The sequence below is a fragment of the Lagenorhynchus albirostris genome, chromosome X, assembly GCF_949774975.1.
Source record: "Lagenorhynchus albirostris chromosome X, mLagAlb1.1, whole genome shotgun sequence".
NCBI classification, from domain to species: domain Eukaryota; kingdom Metazoa; phylum Chordata; class Mammalia; order Artiodactyla; family Delphinidae; genus Lagenorhynchus; species Lagenorhynchus albirostris.
Window position 1 is genome coordinate 48,408,190 of NC_083116.1, and position 19,319 is coordinate 48,427,508.

At 35.6% G+C, this 19,319-nt stretch overlaps 1 protein-coding gene and 1 pseudogene across 2 annotated transcripts in view; both read right to left on the bottom strand.

The window, feature by feature from the left end:
- DIAPH2 (diaphanous related formin 2) overlaps positions 1–19,319 on the bottom strand; it is a 786,790-nt gene that overhangs the window by 420,386 nt on the left and 347,085 nt on the right. The window lies entirely within an intron of this gene.
- LOC132513962 (uncharacterized) lies at positions 1,783–15,719 on the bottom strand (annotated as a pseudogene).

Here is a 19,319-nt window from a genome sequence, read left to right on the forward strand (position 1 = left end):
CTACACCATTTTTTCCATTATCTTCAGATCTCTTAGTCTCTCCCCTTCATTTACGGAGGATTTGACCAACTGTTGTTTTCACTGACTTTATCAGCCACATCCCAAACCTATCTAGTCTCTCAATTTCCTGTGCTTCTTTACATCTATGTTGTACTGAATTCAACCAAAGACATTCAATCCCATGGCTACACCATGGTCACCAAAAATAACTCAACCTCCTAAATCCCAATTCAATCACAATATCTGATGATCTTTTCTCCCATAGTTCCTGCTTAATTGATCAAGTAACCCTGCTGAATCAACCTCTAAGTATCATTGAAACCACCAGTCCTTTGACCCACCATCCATCATTCCTCTCCTGTCCTCAATTCTCTCCCCCTCTAGTTTAAATTCCAAGGCCAAATAAGTATTACTAGGCATTAGTAATCATTTTCTAACATACCATAATCAACACACTTTCCAATTAATGCTTCTACTCTATTTCCTAGGCCTGCATTTGCACAGCTGAGTATTTCTGAAAAAAAAAAATGACCTAACTGGGAAGAGTCATATCACTCTAAAGTAATAATCATCAATTTCAAATGAATACTCAATATTGCCCAGCAATGGTGGCAACTCTTTACCAAGAATTATTTCAAATTTCTTCAAATGATCTACTTCTCATCAAATCACACTGTTGCTAAACTGTTAGGTGATAACCCTGATGACTAACCCATGAGAAAATAGAAATCACTAATCAAATGGAAACATTCTAATCATGCCACTAGCAAATAAACCTGCATTTACACCACCTCCTTCTTTCCTATTATAAAGGAGAAAAGGATCCTCCTATCAAAGGTAAGTTCTTCCACATATGGATCTAGTACTCCTCTCTTTTCAGTTTTTTTTTTAAATCACTCTTCTACATCTTCAACCTTTCTTTCTCAACTCTATTATTCCCAACAGCATTCAAAGATGCTTTAGCATTTCCCATCTGAACAAAAAACTTAAATCCCCTACTAACATACACCCTGCAGATACCACCCTCTCTGTGCTCTTCCAGAACCAAGCCTTGCAAGAGTTATCTAGCCACAGTGCATACACCCCCTCACCTCCTATTTCACTCTTCAACTCACTCCAACATGGCATCTAGGTCAAACTCTATTCTGAAACTTCCTAAGGGCATCAATGACCTCAATGTTGCCAGCTCAATTGATATTTCACAGTCCTTCTCCCTAATCTGTCAGATCATATCTTCCTTCTTGGAACATATTCTTACCTTGGTTCTCTGACACCATATTATTCCACTTTTTTCTGGCCATACTCTCTTCGATTTCCTTTGCTGAAATCTTCCTCCCTTCTCCAATCTCTAACTGATAGAATACACCAGGGCTTGGTCCCATACTTCCTTTCCTTCTCCATGTACACACTATCAAAAAGTGATTTCATGCAGATGCATTATTTTAATATGATCTGCGTGACAATGATCTTAAATTGATATCTTTAGCTATAATTAATCTTTGGAATTCCAGATTCAAATCCAACTACTTACCTGACATCTTCACTATGATCTCTGTCTAGAAGGTATCTCAAACATAACGTGGCCAAAGCAAAATTCTTCATATCTAACCCTGACCCTGCCACTAGCCAAGTCTTCCCTTTCTCAATAAACGGCACCATCATCCAGTTGCTTGGGCCAAACAATTAGGAGTCTTTCTTGATTCCTTTTTGTCTTCTATCCCACACATCCAGTTCATCATCAAATCTTGTTGACTCCAGCCCCAAGACATATCTCAAAAGCAACTAAAACAGTGAACAATACAAACTGAGAAAGAGTGGGCTGGAGAAGAAGGAAACCAGAGAGTATGGAGTCATGTATAAATGTCCTCTATGAGAGATGGCGTGATCAGCTGTATCAAATGATGCTGAGAGGTTAAAACAATAATTACAAAGCAAACATTGAAGGTCACTAGTGATCTTGACAAGAGTAGACTCTGGAGTGATGGGGATGAAAGTTTAGTTGCAGGGGACTGAAGAAAGAGAGTAAGATGAGAATGCAAAGTCAGCAACTAACAGAGAAATCTTTCAAGGGGTTTTGCTCTCTGGAAAGCATAGAGATTAGTAACAGCTGGAAAGCATAGAGATTAGTAACAGCTGGAGAGGGCGATGAGGTCAAGAGTGGTTCCTTTTTTTTCAAGAGAGGAGATACTAGGGCATGTTAGTATGCTGCTGAAAATGATCCATTTGCGATGAAAAACTAAATATAGCATGGGGAAAGGAGATGAATCACTAAGGAGTGGGAACCACTGCCCAAGTGGACAAGCTATTTTTCCACAGGTAGAGGGATTCTTTTGATCCACAGTCATAGGAAATGGTACACTTATAGATGCAGGGCAATTTGGTAGGTTTCACACGGGGAGATGAAGGAACTCTTAATTGAGTGCTTCTAGATTTGTCAAAGAACTGTGAGGCGGGTGATCAGAGTGTGTGTGTATATCTGTTTGTGTGTATGTGTCTGTGTGGTGTGTGCTTTGGGGATTGAGAACTTGGTCATGAAAGAGGTTAAAGAAGAGAAAAGGTATAAATTAGCTATGTTAAAGAGAAGATACTAGGCAATTTATTAATACAAGGCACAACTGAGTGTCTATTTGGTCATGTATAAGGTTTTCTAAAATGTTTTTTTATTGAAGTATAGTTGACTTACAATGTTGTGCTAATTTCTGCTGTATAGCAAAGTGACTCAGTTATACACATATATACATTCTTTTTTATATTCTTTTCCATTATGGTTTATCCCAGGAGACTGGATATAGTTCCTTGTGCTATACAGTAGGATCTTGTTTATTATGCACTCTATATGTAATAGTTTGCATCTACTAACCCCAAACTCCCAGTCTATCCCTTTCCCTCCCCACTGCCCCTTGGCAACCACAAGTCTGTTCTCTATGTGTGTGAGTCTGTTTCTGTTTTGTAGACAGGTTCATTTGTGCCATATTTTAGATTCCACATATAAGTGATATCATATGGTATTTGTCTTGTGTAAGATTTAACAAAAAATTTTATATAAATATAAAATATATGTCTATTTAGTGGATTTTCTTTTACTGCCAAATTAGAATTTCTTATTATACAGCAAAGTATTTTTGGAAGATAAAACATTACATATTTCCATTGTTGTATGCCCAGACAGAAACTCTGTTATGATGGTTCACAAATGAAATGACATTCTTGTACAAAAAAGTTATTCATTTTCCTTTATACAAGTCTATCTCCATATAGAGATGTCACAAATTAATTTGAAGATATAGAAGCATACAATTAATATTGCACCGTGGTAAAACTATGCCCACTTCAAACATGTTTCTATTATTCTGTGGTTTACCATTACATGATCAGAAAGCATTATGTCTTAATGTCAAGAGTATTTATTTAAAATTATATCAAGTAAGCAAGTTGTATTTACAATACCAGCAGCACTGGCTGCAACTGTTTGCCTTCCTTTTAGCATTTTAATTTAGAGCTTTCTAAATACAAATTAGGCAAAGAAAGTCTCTGCTCACTAGATGGTAAGTAGTTTTTTTTTTAATATCTCATCTGTATTAGCTGTGTTATTTTATTGGGAGTATACGTACAGACAGCCTTCATGCATGGCCCTCAAAATAATTTATAAATATTAAAAGCACACCTACAATTCCCTCCTCCAAAATCTCTGCAATGTACCATTAAAATTATCCTCCAGAAAAGGCAAAATATCACTATTTTTACCTAAAGAAGTAAGCTGTTGATTACTTTTTCTTATTGAAACATTTTCCTTTCTCATTGGGGGGACAATGTGGTTTCCTGTTTCTCACTCCTTTTTGATTGTTCTTTTCGTCCTCTTAATTGGCTGTTTGTTCTTCTCTGTGTCCATGACTTTGGCCTTTCAAGTCTCTGCTCCATTTTTATTACAGGGAACTAAAACACTATGGGGCCAAGTAGCAGAGGGAGTTTTCAAAAAGTCATCAAATCCTCTCCCTCTGTCAAGCAAAGATAGCAAAGAATTCAAGAGATAAAGCCTTTTGTGAAAAATGACTCATCTTAAGTTCTCCAAAATTGAAATGCTAAAATTGGTGAAGCTTGTCCACATTCACAAAAAGGAATTCACTCATTTGAAAAAATACCAACATGGAAAACAGTCTAATCCCAGTAATATTTGCAACCATAAATATATGAACTTTATTATCAAAAATCAATGTCCACTTGATTTTGCCAGCTTTCACTCTGGATAACACAAAAGAAATCTCATTTTAAACATCTAAATAAGTGAATTTGAACTATCAAAACTAATGTCCATGCATTTTAATCTATAGATACTGTCAGACAAGTGTGATTTAAAAATCCAAACTTTAAGGTTGTTTAAAAAATAAAAGCATCTTCATGTGGCACATATATACAATGGAATATTACTCAGCCATAAAAAGAAACGAAGTTGAGTTATTTGTAGTGAGGTGGATGGACCTAGAATCTGTCATACAGAGTGAAGTAAATCAGAAAGAGAAAAACAAATACTGTATGCTAACATGTATATATGGAATCTAAAAAAAAAATAAATGGTTCTGAAGAACCTAGGGGCAAGACGGGAAAAAAGACGCAGATGTAGAGAATGGACTTGAGGACACGGGGAGGGGAAAGGGTAAGCTGGGACGAAGTGAGAGAGCGGCATGGACATATATACACTACCAAATGTAAAACAGCTAGTGGGAAGCAACCACATAGCACAGGGAGATCAGCTCGGTGCTTTGTGACCACCTAGAGGGGTGGGATAGGGAGGGTGGGAGGGAGATGCAAGAGGGAGGAGATATGGGGATATATGTATATGTATAGCTGATTCACTTTGTTATACAGCAGCAACCAACACAACACTGTAAAGCAAATATACTCCAATAAAGATGTTAAAAAAATAAAAGCATCTTCAATCGAATTTATAGCTACTTAAAAACAGCTGGTTGAAAAACTGATTTATTTTGACCAGTTATGGTGAGTTCCAAATTTTAGCAGTGATTTTCAGCATAAACTCGCTTAAATTTTTCCTCAGTGCCAAGTTAAGTAGCAAACAAAATAAACAAGATGATAATAAGCAATAGTTTCTCCAGTTTAGTGATAATTGTTTCATTTCTTTTATTCTTATGGGACTGTCAAAGTTGAACTGACCTCACAAAACAAAAATAAGCACAAATAGGATTTCAGTCCTTTAGGTTAACACACACAGACAATAAAGGCTGATATTATGATAGTAAAACTCAAAGGTCAAGCATTCTTATTTTAAAATGTAATATAGTTAAAAGAATTTTGACTAGACTTTATTTTCAATGACTGACTCAACTATTTTCTGGATTTTATCTTATGACATTAGAAATGGTCCGATAGTCACTCAATGAAAACATAAATCAGAAGCCTGAGAGGGAGAAAATAAAGTACTAGCTTCCCGATTTACATAGAAAGAGAACTGTAGTTCTACACTGAATAGGAAATTTTTCCAAAGCACAGCCATTAGCTATGAAAAGAAAGCTCTCCCATGTTCAATAAACTCGTGTAAGAAACATTAGAAATGTATTCATGGATCAAGAAGAAGTCCAATTTGGTCTATGGCAATATAACCGTCATTATTGTAACAACAAATTACTAGTGACTAATGGCAATGTTTTCCATGTACATTATTCTATTTAATCACACTAACAACCATATGAGAAAGGTATTATTATCATGACTCAGAAAAAACTGAGATTTAGAGAAGGTAAAATATTTGCTCTTGGTTGCATAGCAGCTAAGATTTAAACTCAGATTTCCTGACTTCAAATCATATGCTCTCAATTAAACTCCTGCTAGAACAATAACAACTAACCTCTGCAAGAGCAATAGTCAGCAGATTATGTAAGAATTTGCCAAGAAATTATGGTAACGCCTAGCCTGGAGGCATCACGGCCAGCTAGTCAATGTATAATCTTACAACTAAAAAGAAAAAGAATGATAGAACTAGAAAAGAAAATAAATTAACTTAAATAAGTCTACATTTATACTCCTCATTTCTGCTGATATTTACTTACTTATTATTTATTTATTTATTTGGAATGCTTTGTTCCACTAAAAAAAATGATCCACCCATTCATTTTTTTTTTTTTTTTTTTTTTTTTTTTTTTTTTTGCGGTACGCGGGCCTCTCACTGTTGTGGCCTCTCCCGTTGCGGAGCACAGGCTCCAGGCGTGCAGGCTCAGCGGCCATGGCTCACAGGCCCAGCCACTCCACGGCACGTGGGATCCTCCCGGACCAGGGCACAAACCCATGTCCTCTGCATCAGCAGGCGGACTCTCAACCACTGCGCCACCAGGGAAGCCCCCACCCATTCATTTTTGACCCATTCAGGGAATGTAAATATTAGAATTCTTTCTCACTAACTGATAAACTTATTGCAGAAATTTTACAAGGGGAAATTCATTAAGTGAAGTCAAAATTTCCCATTAACTTACACTTTGCCAGAAGCAAGGAATAATTAGTTCCAAGGAAAAATACTGCTTTTTCTAATGCCTCCACTAACTTCTAATAAGGAAGACATGAAGAAATGTCCATCACAAACAGGAAAATGCCCAGAACGGCCACCAATTAAAACAGCCCCCATACACCATTTCCTTGCAAATAAATGTCTGAAATATAATTGGAACTTAGGGAAACACTTCACAAGCAGAAATCTAAAATCAGTAATCAGTTATTATACCATTTGGTCAGCAAAGCATTTTCCCTTTTAAAGCCTTTTCTCACACATTACCTCATTTCATCACTGGGGTGCATAGGTTGGTGACTTCCTACAGAGTTTCTCGGAGTGTCTTAACACTCAATAAACAAATTTTATTTATTAAGCACTCAATAAATAGTTATTGGAGAAAGGTACAGTCTAAATGAATGAATGAATGAGTAAGCCAAAGAAGTGACTACACCATCATCAAAGGATGAGCCAAATATCAGTACACGTATACAGGATATTATGTGTTTGTCAAATCCTATAGCATGTACAACACAAAGAGTGAACTCTGATGTAAACTATGAACTTTAGTTAATAATAATGTATCAAAACTGGCTCACCGGGCTTCCCTGGTGGTGCAGTTGTTGAGAGTCCGCCTGCTGATGCAGGGGACACGGGTTGGTGCCCCGGTCCGGGAAGATCCCAAGTGCCGCGGAGCGGCTGGTCCCGTGAGCCATGGCTGCTGAGCCTGCGCGTACGGAGCCTGTGCTCCGCAACGGGAGAGGCCACAACAGTGAGAGGCCCGCGTATCGCAAAAACAAAGACAAAAACAAAAACAACTGGTTCAACAATTGTGACCAATGTACCACATTAATGATAAGGGAAATTCTGTGGGGGGAGGGAAGGGGCATATGAGAACTCTGAACTTTCTGCTTAAATTTCCTGTAAGCCTAAAACTGCTCCAAAAAGAAAGTCTATTAAAAAAAGATGAACAGTATATTTTCAAATTAAGAAATGCCAGACCTGTCTGAAAAGCTAACTTATTATTATTATTTTGAAAACAGGAAAAAGAACAAAAAGCAAGAAGAATAAAAAAAAAGATCTGTTACTAACACTTCCCATGAAAGGTTACAGTCATCAAAAGAAAGGCAACCAAAAGAAAAACAATGAACACCATATGCATTACTTATTATTTTGATTTCTAAAATGTAGCACTGCAAAAGCGCCTCCAGCAACATGTATAAAAATGTGTCAATCTACATATTAAAATGAAAACCCTCAAAAAAACCCAAATACAGACTAATAAAACTGAGATATACATGAAATTCAAAGTACATTCAATGCAACCACAAGTCTCAAATCGCTGGGAAAGATAAACCACGCAGAGGCAGGCTTGCTCAAAGCCCTGACATCTGATGATGTGAGCTACGGTCCTGTCAGGTCAGGAGGGAATAATATATTTCATCTGAGGCCCCAACATATTTCCAGCCTATAACATTCCAAGCTGGGAAATGATGGCTATCCCAAACTGCTGTGAGACCTGTGAGTTAAGTAGTACTCACACTGACTGAGATATGTTTGTTAAGTTACGTAAACTGTGAAAAACAGTTACTTTTGTCTCCCTATGTTAACAAACACATAAGTGTGTTTAATTAATGCTTTTCATAATAGCACCATAGACAGAACACCACCACAGATACCACATTCTGGAAAAACCCTCAAATGGCTAGGTTATTTGCCAAGTCTCATAGAGTTTTTGACAAGAAAGGATCATGCACTATAGTAGCCTAGCTTCTATTAGATCAAGAAAATATTATACTCCCATATATTATAAGTACAAAGTAAAAGTGCAATGGGATCAATACCAACGAAGTCTCTACAACATAGTGTGGCTGTCCGGGACTCAAGCAAGTTCATCATTTTCCAGTGAAGTCTGCATGTCTGAGAAAGAAAACAAAAGCAGCGTCTCTGGGTTTGACTCATCTGCACAGTGAGATTTTCAGACTTAAGGTCGCTTTCAGATTGAATATGCTTTGGTTTGATGACATAGCTATGACCCACTTGAGTCTTAGGAAACTTGAATGTTCTACACGTATGCATATATTGTTCTGCCAATACAAGAGCTCCAAGCCAATATGTGTACAGTGACAGGGAACTCCTCCCAGAGAGCAGGAGAAGCTGGCTCAGCTCCAACCACAAATAGAAACGACAGAAGTGGACTGAAATCCTGCCAAGAGACTGTCACAGATGGAGACTCAGGAAGGGGAATATGAAAATAACAAAGCTTAGCTCCCTCTGAATGGAAGCCAGGGATAATGAATAGCACTACTTGTATAATTTCTCTTGAGTCTATATTACAATCATTATACTCTCCCCTGTGTCCCTGGAGTAACTAAAGTAAAATTTTTCTACCTATATGGGAAATTCTGGTTTAAATGGTTCCACCAGCTTTCCACGAAAACAAACAAAAACACTTTACTTCTTGCTAAAAAAGTTCAACACAAAATTAAAATGCAAATGAAAACTCTAGGGAAAAAACTGCAAACTGCGATAAAGGTGACAAAGGGTTACTATAAACATACAACAAGATCTTTAAAGAAATAAGAAAAATATTATCCCTGTAGTATAAAGTTGAGTAAAAAATATGAACAAATAATGGACAAAGAAACACAAGTGGTCAATATGTATTAAACCTGTTTAACATAATTAGTAAGCAAATAAAACAAATGAAAACAATGAGATACAGTTTTTCAGTCATCAATGACAAATTATTTTTTAATTATGATACTCAGCGTGATGGTTCTAAATGATTGCCACTCATTTACGGCTGGTAGGAATCTAAATTTGAGCAGGTTTTTAGAAACAATTTAGCAATACATAACAAGAGTTGAAGATAACTCATACCTTTCTGTTAGTAATTTCAATAAGAGGTTTACAAAAAGATTAATATATACAAGACTAGTCCATGTGGCATAAGACCAAATAATTGGAAATGATCTAAATATTGAACAACAGGGGAATTACTAAATAAATCAGGGTATATCCTTATGAGGGAGTTTTATACAGCCATTAAAATCACGTATTCGCAAAATGTTACTGTTTATGTCCCAAGAAGATATTAGGCTCAAAAAGCAGAATATAGTATATACCATATATACAGTAAGATACTATTTTATTAAAAAAAAATACAAACATAGATTAAAAAAAAGAACACAGAAACTATCACTGAAATAATTCATAACAAAATGGTAAGAGTGGCTATCACAATTAGGTGATATAAATTCAAGAGATCTTTTTAAAAAAAAATCTCTTCTATGCTTTCTAAATGGTATAAATGAACATACGTACTAGAAATGGACATGAAAGGGAACATGAAAACAGCCCCCAAGGTAAGCCTTAGGGGAAAGAGACACTATGTGTAGCAACTACAGTGTCAAGACAAAGAGGCCAAATTACAAACATTTGCAAGAGCAAAAGGTATGTGGAAGAAGTAGAAGGGAATACATACATGCCTGAGATCTCAGCAGCAGAAAGCTTAGGATGATTTTCTAACAGCAATATTTCAGTACGGTACACAAAAGATGGAATGAGGTCATCTATTGGCCAGCTAAATCAAAAAGTTGATTCAAGAGAAATTTTCATTCATCTCAATGTTTAATTATATAATTCAATTGTATTGAAGTGGATTTGACGATTGAATTCTGGATTTACATTTAAAAGTTGTATGACTTCAAGCAAAATGCTCATCTTTATAAATTTGTTTCTTCAACTGCAATTTTGAGATTAAAAATTAGTTCCTTTAACTCACAAGGGATCTGCTAGCGTTAAATGAAGAGTCTTAGGTAAACTCATCTAGCACATCATGTAGCACAATCTAAATGCTCAACACTCAGCAAGTATCCTCTGCTATTTTGATGACTGTCATATATCTACTGCACATCCCTAAGTTAACATCCCTAAAGTTAAGTATGTTCACGTAAAATAAAGAGCAGTTTAGTCTGACTCATGACCCACTTTTTGTCAGTCAACTCTCTCCTCAAAAGTGTCCTGACAGTGAAATGAAAAACACCATGTGCTTTTTGACTTGTTCAAAGCTGGGACAGATAGAATGATAATTATTTCTAAATTTATTACTATTCCTATTCTATTTTCATCACCAAAATAGGTATAACCCCCTGCTCCAGTTATACCCAATGAGTGCATATAAAGGTATGAATTAGTATTGTGGACAACCATGAGAGCACTGGACACGGTAGGCGCCATACAGAGCCTGCTTTTCTGCTAAATGGCACAGAGCACTATGATCCTACATACAAATAATCTGTTTCTTAGAAGAATTCTATAAAATAAATATATGGTTTATGTTAGCTGTTTTTCTTCTAATTTCACATCTCAAAACACTGACTTTTCTTCAAGAATATCGTCTTTGTAGCAGTTTCTAAGATGTTTGTAAACAGAAAGCACATGAAAAATGTTACTGAGGTCAGATATAAAATAAAAAAAATATTAACATTAATTGTGTATTTTACATAAAATCTAGCCATACATTTAAATGAGGAATCTAATGCCAAACTGTTTTGAAGGGGGTGGGAGTGGTAAAAATAATTCCTCAATTTAGTCTTTAACAGTTATCAAAAGTAGTTTTAAATTCTAGGTGTTCTTATGCTAAATTATAAACCTTAAATTAAGAATAAAATAGTTTAAATTGAATGAAATGTCTAATTTTCAGGCAGCTCTTATACTCCTGAATTTTTTTCAACTGGAGTTAAATCTGTTTTTGAATATTATTCCTCCTACCACTTCTTTGGTTCCCCTTCCCATAAGCCTTAAACTTAAAACAAATTAATTCCATTCTCTCTCTAAATCTTTCCTCAAAATTGATGATTTCTTTGGTAAAGACATTTTATAGCCCCCAAAGAACTGAATCCAAGATTTTCAACACTCTGGCTAGAGGCATATATTCTGGAATATAATGTGCCCAGATCACCTTATTTAAAATATCAAAGTGATAATATCTAGTGCATCTCTATCAAACTACTCATTAATCAATTTAATTGGTTCTATGAAGAATAGCTACTGTTTCCCACCTTGTGTATTTGAGACTTTGAAGAAAATAGGTCCATTTCATTTGATCATACTATTTCATGATATGCAATTTCATTTTTTGTGTGTGTGCTCCAGAAATTGAGACTATGCAGAATCAAAAAGTTAAAATACTATTTTAAAATTCTTTATACAGCATAATGCCTGAATTTCTCTTCATTAACTTGGCACAAAAATCATTCCCAATAATGAAGGAGTCCCATAGATCAAGACTACTTATATGAATGTATTCATATTTCATGATAATTAGTCCCTGTACACGTAGTCTCTTCCCCTGGTGTGTCCAGTACATGTGTCTCTGTCCTAGATTGCTCATTAAATCTGCTATAGTTCATTTGAGCACTGCATCACTGTGACTGGGTTAGACATTGCAGAATCCAAGACCTATGATTCCTTTCTCCTGTGTATTTCTTACAAAATCTTACAAGCAATGCTCTGGTAGTGTTGTAGAAATGATGCATACAGTAGTCGATATGTTCTGTAAGTCTATAAACAAGGTTATCACAAAGGTAGACTGCTACCCTCAATGCCTCCATTGTGAATGCAGGTAATATGCCCAGTATCTGACAAGGTTTGAGAAGTAGCAATCCTTATTCTTTTTAATGGGGACCTCTGAGACCAACAATGTCTAGAAAAATACCAGGCTCACTGTTATACAGAGACTTTTCCTAGATTACTGGATATCCAGGCCACACACACACAAGCCCTTTTAAAAAATTAGGTAGCAGAGAGTATTCAGTAGTTACAATGGTAATATATTCCTGCCTGAACTATAATGTTCTGAATCCAGTTCTTTATAAGTGACAGAAGGAAGTTATGTTAAAATAACACAGTGGTGCAGGGGTCTCAGGTATGGATTAATTTTTAAATCGTTACATGGCGGTAGCTTGATTTCTATATTTTTTGCAGTCCTATGTTATGAAAGAACATTGCTGGAGGATGAAGTTTCTGACTTTTCTTTCAGAACCAGTTCTGTACAATCCCAAGGTAAGATATTTTGCAGACTTGACAATTCCAGATTGATTTTCACTTTCCTATTTTTTGGAACCTTAGGCTAACAATACTGAAAAAAAAAAAATCTGTCCTGTATATACCATACAGATTGTTTTAAAGACCAATTTATATCATGTATGTGTTTCTACTCAGAATATATTTGAAATTGATAATTATCTACATGTCAATAATACAAGTAGACAGCAATACTTATTGAAATAACTATTTTCTCTTTTTTGTTGACTTTTTAAAATCTAATTTCTATATACAAACGATTCTGACCAAATGCTATCTGGCAATACCTGCACCCTTTTATTTTTCATTTCTAGCAGTAATAAAAGTATTTGCCATTAAGATTAATTCACAAAACAGTATCACGGTCTCAGAAACATATCCACTAAAAATGCCTATTCCACAAAAAGTAACAGAATTAATAACTTCAGATTTGTGTAATTTAAATTTGAAATCCCTGTTAAATTATCAATAACCTTCAATAGAAAGTTTAAGAAATTGACTTAATAAGTCAGAAAGAGAAAAACAAATACTGTATGCTAAGGCACATATATGGAAACTAAAAAAAAAAAAAAGGTTCTGAAGAACCTAGGGGCAGGACAGGAATAAAGATGCAGACATAGAGAATGGACTTGAGGACATGGGGAGGGGGAAGGGTAAGCTGGGACGAAGTGAGAGGGTGGCATGGACTTACATATACTACCAATGTAAAATAAATAGCTAGTGGGAAGCAACCACACAGCACAGGGAGATCAGCTAGGTGCTTTGTGACCACCTAGAGGGGTGGGATATGGAGGGCGGGAGGGAGATGCAAGAGGGAGGAGATATGGGGATATATGTATACATATAGCTGATTCACTTCGTTGTACAGCAGAAATTAACAACATTGTAAAGCAATTATATTCCAATAAAGATATAAAAAAAGAAAGAAAGAAATTGACTTAAGACATTCCCAGTTGAAAGACAGTTCCAGCTGGTAGACCAGTTGCCTTCATGCTAATTACAACTTATATATAAATATAAAGAGTTGTCATCAAAAGAGCAAGTTAGGTTCTGAAGAACCTAGGGGCAGGACAGGAATAAAGATGAAGATGAAGAGAATGGACTTGAGGACACGGAGAGGGGAAGGGTAAGCTGGGACAAAGTGAGAGAGTGGCATGGACATATATACACTACCAAATGTAAAATAGCTAGCTAGTGGGAAGCAACCACATAGCACAGGGAGATCAGCTAGGTGCTTTGTGACCACCTAGAGGGGTGGGATAGGGATGGTGGGAGGGAGACACAAGAGGGAAGAGATATGGGGATATATGTATATGTATAGCTGATTCACTTTGTTATAAAGCAGAAACTAACACACCATTGTAAAACAATTATACTCAAATAAAGATGTTAAAAAAAAAGAGTAAGTTAAATCACTTTTACCCTTTACATCTATGTATATTTTCTTTTGGGGGCCTTTGTGCTTAATACCTACTTGTAACGTCATAATCATCAAAATATGGATTTACTCAATATTTATAGTTTATTTTTAAAAAGTTACCTTGATCCACTGAGTTTTTAAAAAAATTATTCTTATGTATCACAAAATATCTGACCCTGAGTGAATTTGCTAATCCTTGTGATAGTGACTTTTGTTTTCCAGCTCTTCTCTTTGAAGAAAGTATGTGTTTACTTATGTTGTTATACTACTTAGACATTCTCTATTACTTTATTTTGCTTAAATATAGAGGCTTTAAATAATTCATAAAGTTCTCTATTTAGTTAAAAGTAAGTTATGGTACACCAGCGATCATTTTAAAAAGAAAAGAAGAGAGAGAAAGAGAGGAAAAAAACCTCAAGGACAGCAACAGAGGAACTAATGGAGATGACCTTTCAAAATGACATTTACTAGCACTCTAACGCAACTGACTCAGTTTATTAGATCTGGAATCTTTCTACTCTCCAGTGCTATTATCTTACTTCGGAAAATAAGCACATTTCAAATGTGAGGATTCTAAATATTTAACGTTCCTAACTGGTTTTAACTGTTTTCTGATCTTACTCCTAAAAATCTCACATTTTCATTTCTTGACATAGAATGGATATCTGATCTGGAGGCATCTAGGCATACCTAACTATATCTGAAGATCAAATATTCTCAACAAAATTTTTAATAGCCTACTAGGAATTGTTTTTTTATAGTAGAAAAAGAAGAAAAGTTGTTGTGGATGGGTGCAATGGACTTGAGACTTTCAGAATACAGAATCCAGAACCTTTGGGGAGGATACCATACAATGGTTTACATGTGTTCCCTAAGAGCATCATGGTGTCTTATTACATGGGTATTACAGCCCTTCAAATAGAGTAGTCCCTTCAGCAAATGACTGTGTGAGATAAACAATTAATCATCCCAACAGAGATGCCAGTAATGGAAATTAAATTATTTTGACCAAAAATAGGTTTACTGCATTATTTGAGAAAAACATAAAACCGCCAACGTAGTTAGTTATACAAATCAGACTCTCTTAAATAAGGGGGCTCCATCCCTTTAGGCAAAACTTAAAGGGTACAAATAAAGTTTTTATAATATATTCTTAATAAAATGTTCCAGGAAATATTATATAAGTCTTCAGGTAATTGGGGTAATCTCTTCCAAATTCTTTTTTTTACCCTAAAATTTGTGGACTTGAGTGCTTTTTAAAGTGGAATATGCCAGTAATAGGAGATATAAAGGGGGACAAGAGTGAGAGAGATGCTACACCAGCCCCCAAGAGCTTAAAAGTTAGAGAAATAAGACTGGTAAAAATCCTACACATAATAGCTACTGTTAGCTATCTAGTGGCATAAAACTGAGATTAGTTCAAAGATTTGGGCACTAAATTGCCCAATCACCACTCGAAATCCCAATCAAGATGACAGAGATAACCTCAGGGAACAGAACTATAATTTAATAAATTGAGTAATGTAATATAATAGCCCTTATCATGTTCTAGGAATTAAATTTTATACTTTCTACATCTACAGAATTTGTACCAGCCTTTATTCCCACTACTTTCGTTTGGACGTGTGCAATGTCTTGCTTAGATTTCTATTGCAATAAGCTCCAGACAGGTCTCTCTTCCTCAAGTCCAAATGTCCCCTCCATACCTGCAACCATGTCCCAATCACCTCTCCTACCATAATCAGAGTGATCTAATGTTTTAATGTGAAAATGTCAATTCTGTGCTTAAAATTCATATTCCATGTTGCCTTTAGGAAAAAACGTCCAAATTCCTAAATACTGCAGAATAGGTCATTAATGAGTTGACCCCTACTTGCTTCTATACACTTATTTCTTACCACTTTCCCTAGAATTACACTACTCATTCGCTATACCAAACAACTTAAGAGTTTTCTGAATACACCTTGATTCCTCATACCGTAACACAGGCCTCAATTTGTACTTCCACTCTGTCTAGAATTCCTTGCTACCGCGATCTCCTTTTTCCATTGACTAATCTTTATTAAGATTTTGAAACTCACACCTGGCATCAACATCCACTCTGAATTCTTACTTCCCTTCAACTGAATTCAGTGGTCCTCCAGTACCCTACTTAACCTCTCTTCTGGTGTTTATCACATGTTATGATAATAATCTATTTGCCTATCTTCCCCACTATACTTGAATTGCCTGTGGACATAGAGTCTTATTTCTGTCTCCCCAGCATTCAGCACAGTGCCTAGAAAGAAGTGGGCACTTAATAAATGTGTATTGACTGAAGAAAACAGAAAGGTGCAACTAGCATTTGCAGTTAAACTGCTATTAACAAGACTGGATACAGGTAGGCAACTCCTATAAGGAAAGATGCTGGGACAAAAATATGGGAATACATTATGTCATAAGGTTTATTGAATTATGGGTTTTTTTTTCCCATTATTTCTCTAACTTTCTGTATAGTGCTATCAGAGTTTTGGCTTTCTTCTCTCCCTTAGGTTCTAATGAAAACATCATAAGGTCATTCCTCAAAATTTTATCATAGGGCATTCTGGTGAAATCTAGTTATGGAGACCTCTTGTGGGGCTCCAGAATCCAGTAGCCTCCATAACTAAATGGCTCCCCTGAGGTAAACTGTAGACATCAGCTTCAGCAAATACTTAATGTCTCCCTACATAGACTGATTCCAACTCACACACTAGAGCTGAGAAATACTGCAAACGATGGTTAATCAGTGGGCCTTGGGAAGCCAGAACAAGTCAAGATGGATGTATAAAGAGGGTAGAAGAAGTAACACCTCTGAGCTGAACAAATATCTTAAAGTCTTGAATAAAGCAATTAGTTAAACTAAATAGGAAATAAAATCAGTGCTCAAAAATATGGCAGAAAAGGCAAGAGGTCTATAAAAGACTTTCTTGTATTAAAATTATGTCTCTACTCACTAAAATTTAAGCCATGAGTTACTTTAGAATCAGCAGCTATACCATCATGGTACAAATGACACTACTATATTTTCACAGTGCCATGAAGAAACACTTCACTAAAATTCTGAAGGGGTTAATATAATTTTCTCTTTAAAAATGAAATCAGTGATATTATTATTTATATACTACGTTATATCTGATTCAGGTGCAGCAAAATTGAATAAGGTGGAAACACATATAGAAAACATGAGGGGAAACACTAAAGTCATTCTGAAATAAGAGTGTGAAAATATGAGTTCTTTATTCCTGTGATTTGTATATTTCCCCTTGTTGCCAGATAGAGTTTATACCTTATGGGTATGCAAGGTACATATAGGTATAACATTGTAATATTAAATTATCAATACTAAGAAGTATAACAAACCATCAAAAATATTTGCCTCGTGCTTTAGCACTTTCAACTAAAATGAGATTTTATCATCTAGCTCTCAGATATAACTATCTGATTGGTGGAAGAAAAAGGAGGAAGTGGTGGCGATTATGATTTTTGCTAATATATAGCGAAACAACTTGTTTTTTGGTTCTCTCTCAAGTGTTCAATTATTTCTCTAATAGTAATAATCTTGTTCACTCTACCTTTAAAGGATTTCTCAAAAACTTCTCTCCATCTCTGCTAAATCCTCTCTGATTCGCTTCAGGCCTGAGATATATTAATTGGTCAATTTAAATTATTTAATTTAATTTTAAATTCAATTAAATTATTAAATTATTGAATTATTATTGAATTATTTGTCTTACTTCTCCATCTTCCACTCCTCAGCCCACAGAACATTATTAAGTAGGTAGGATTTGGGAATATTTTTCGAAGTAAAGACAATAAGATTATATAAAACCATCAAAGGATGTGATAATGGTAGGTATTTGGTGTGATGGGGACCAGTGAAGAATGTTAAGGAAAAGCCGAAGAAAATAGTGGTCACACACTGGTGGGAAGAAAACCTGATCATCATAAGAAAGCAGAAGGATAAGACAGTATGTATCAAAAAAAAAAGAAAAAAAGGAGGACTCACACTTGCCAGTTAAAAGCTTACTACAAAGCTATAGTAATCAAGACAGTATGGTACTGACACAAAGATCTAGATCAATGGAATAGAACTGGGAGTCCAGAAATAACTCCTTCTATTTATGGTCAGTGGATTTTAGACAAAGGTGCCAAGAAAATTATGGGGAAGAAAAGTCTCGACAAATTGTGTTGGGACAACTGGATATCTATGTGCAAAAGAATGCAGTTATCTAAAATAATAAAACTCTTAGAAGGAAACATAAGTGCATATTTTTGTGACCTTGGATTAGGCAATGGTTTCTTAAATATGAAATCAAAAACACAATCAACAAAAGAAAAAGTAAATAAATCAGGCTTAATCAAAGTTAAAATTTTTGTTTCAAAAGACAACTATCAAGAAAATGAAAAGACAGTCCACAGAAGATATTTATAAAAATTCAACCATAAAAAGACAAATAATCCAACTAAAAATGGGCAAAGGATCTGAATAAATACCTGTAAAGAAGATATACAGATAGCTAATAAATACATGAAAAGCTGCCCAAGATCAGCAGCCACTGGGGAAATGCAAATCAAAACCACAATCGTGGGCTTCCCTGGTGGCGCAGTGGTTGAGAGTCCGTCTGCCGATGCAGGGGACACGGGTTGGTGCCCCGATCCAGGAAGATCCCACATGCCGCGGAGCGGCTGGGCCCGTGAGCCATGGCCACTGAGCCTGCACGTCTGGAGCTTGTGCTCTGCAGCGGGAGAGGCCACAACAGTGAGAGGCCTGCATACCGCAAAAAAAAAAAACAAAAAAACCCCCCCAAAAAACCACAATCGTATACCACTTCATACCCTTTATGATGGCTACTATCAAAAGACAAATAATAACAAATGTTAGAGAGGACATGGAAAAACTGGAACTCTCCTACATTACTGGTTGGAATGTGAAATGGTACAACCACTTTGGAAAAGAGTTTGGCAGTTCCTCAAAATATTAAACACAGAATCACCATATGGCTCAGTAATTCCCATTCTGAGGTACAGAGGCCCCAAAACTGAAAGCAGGCATTCAAACAAATACTTGTACATGAATATCAATAGAAGCACTATTCACAATAGCCAAAAGGTGGAAACAACCTTTGTTTATCTAATGTCTATCATCTGAGGGAAAAATACACAATCCGTGGTAAATCGTACAATAGAATATTATTCAGCCATTAAAAGGAATGAATTATATATACTATGATATAGTATATATACTGATATATACTATGACATGGATGGACCTTGAAAACATATACTAAGTGAAAG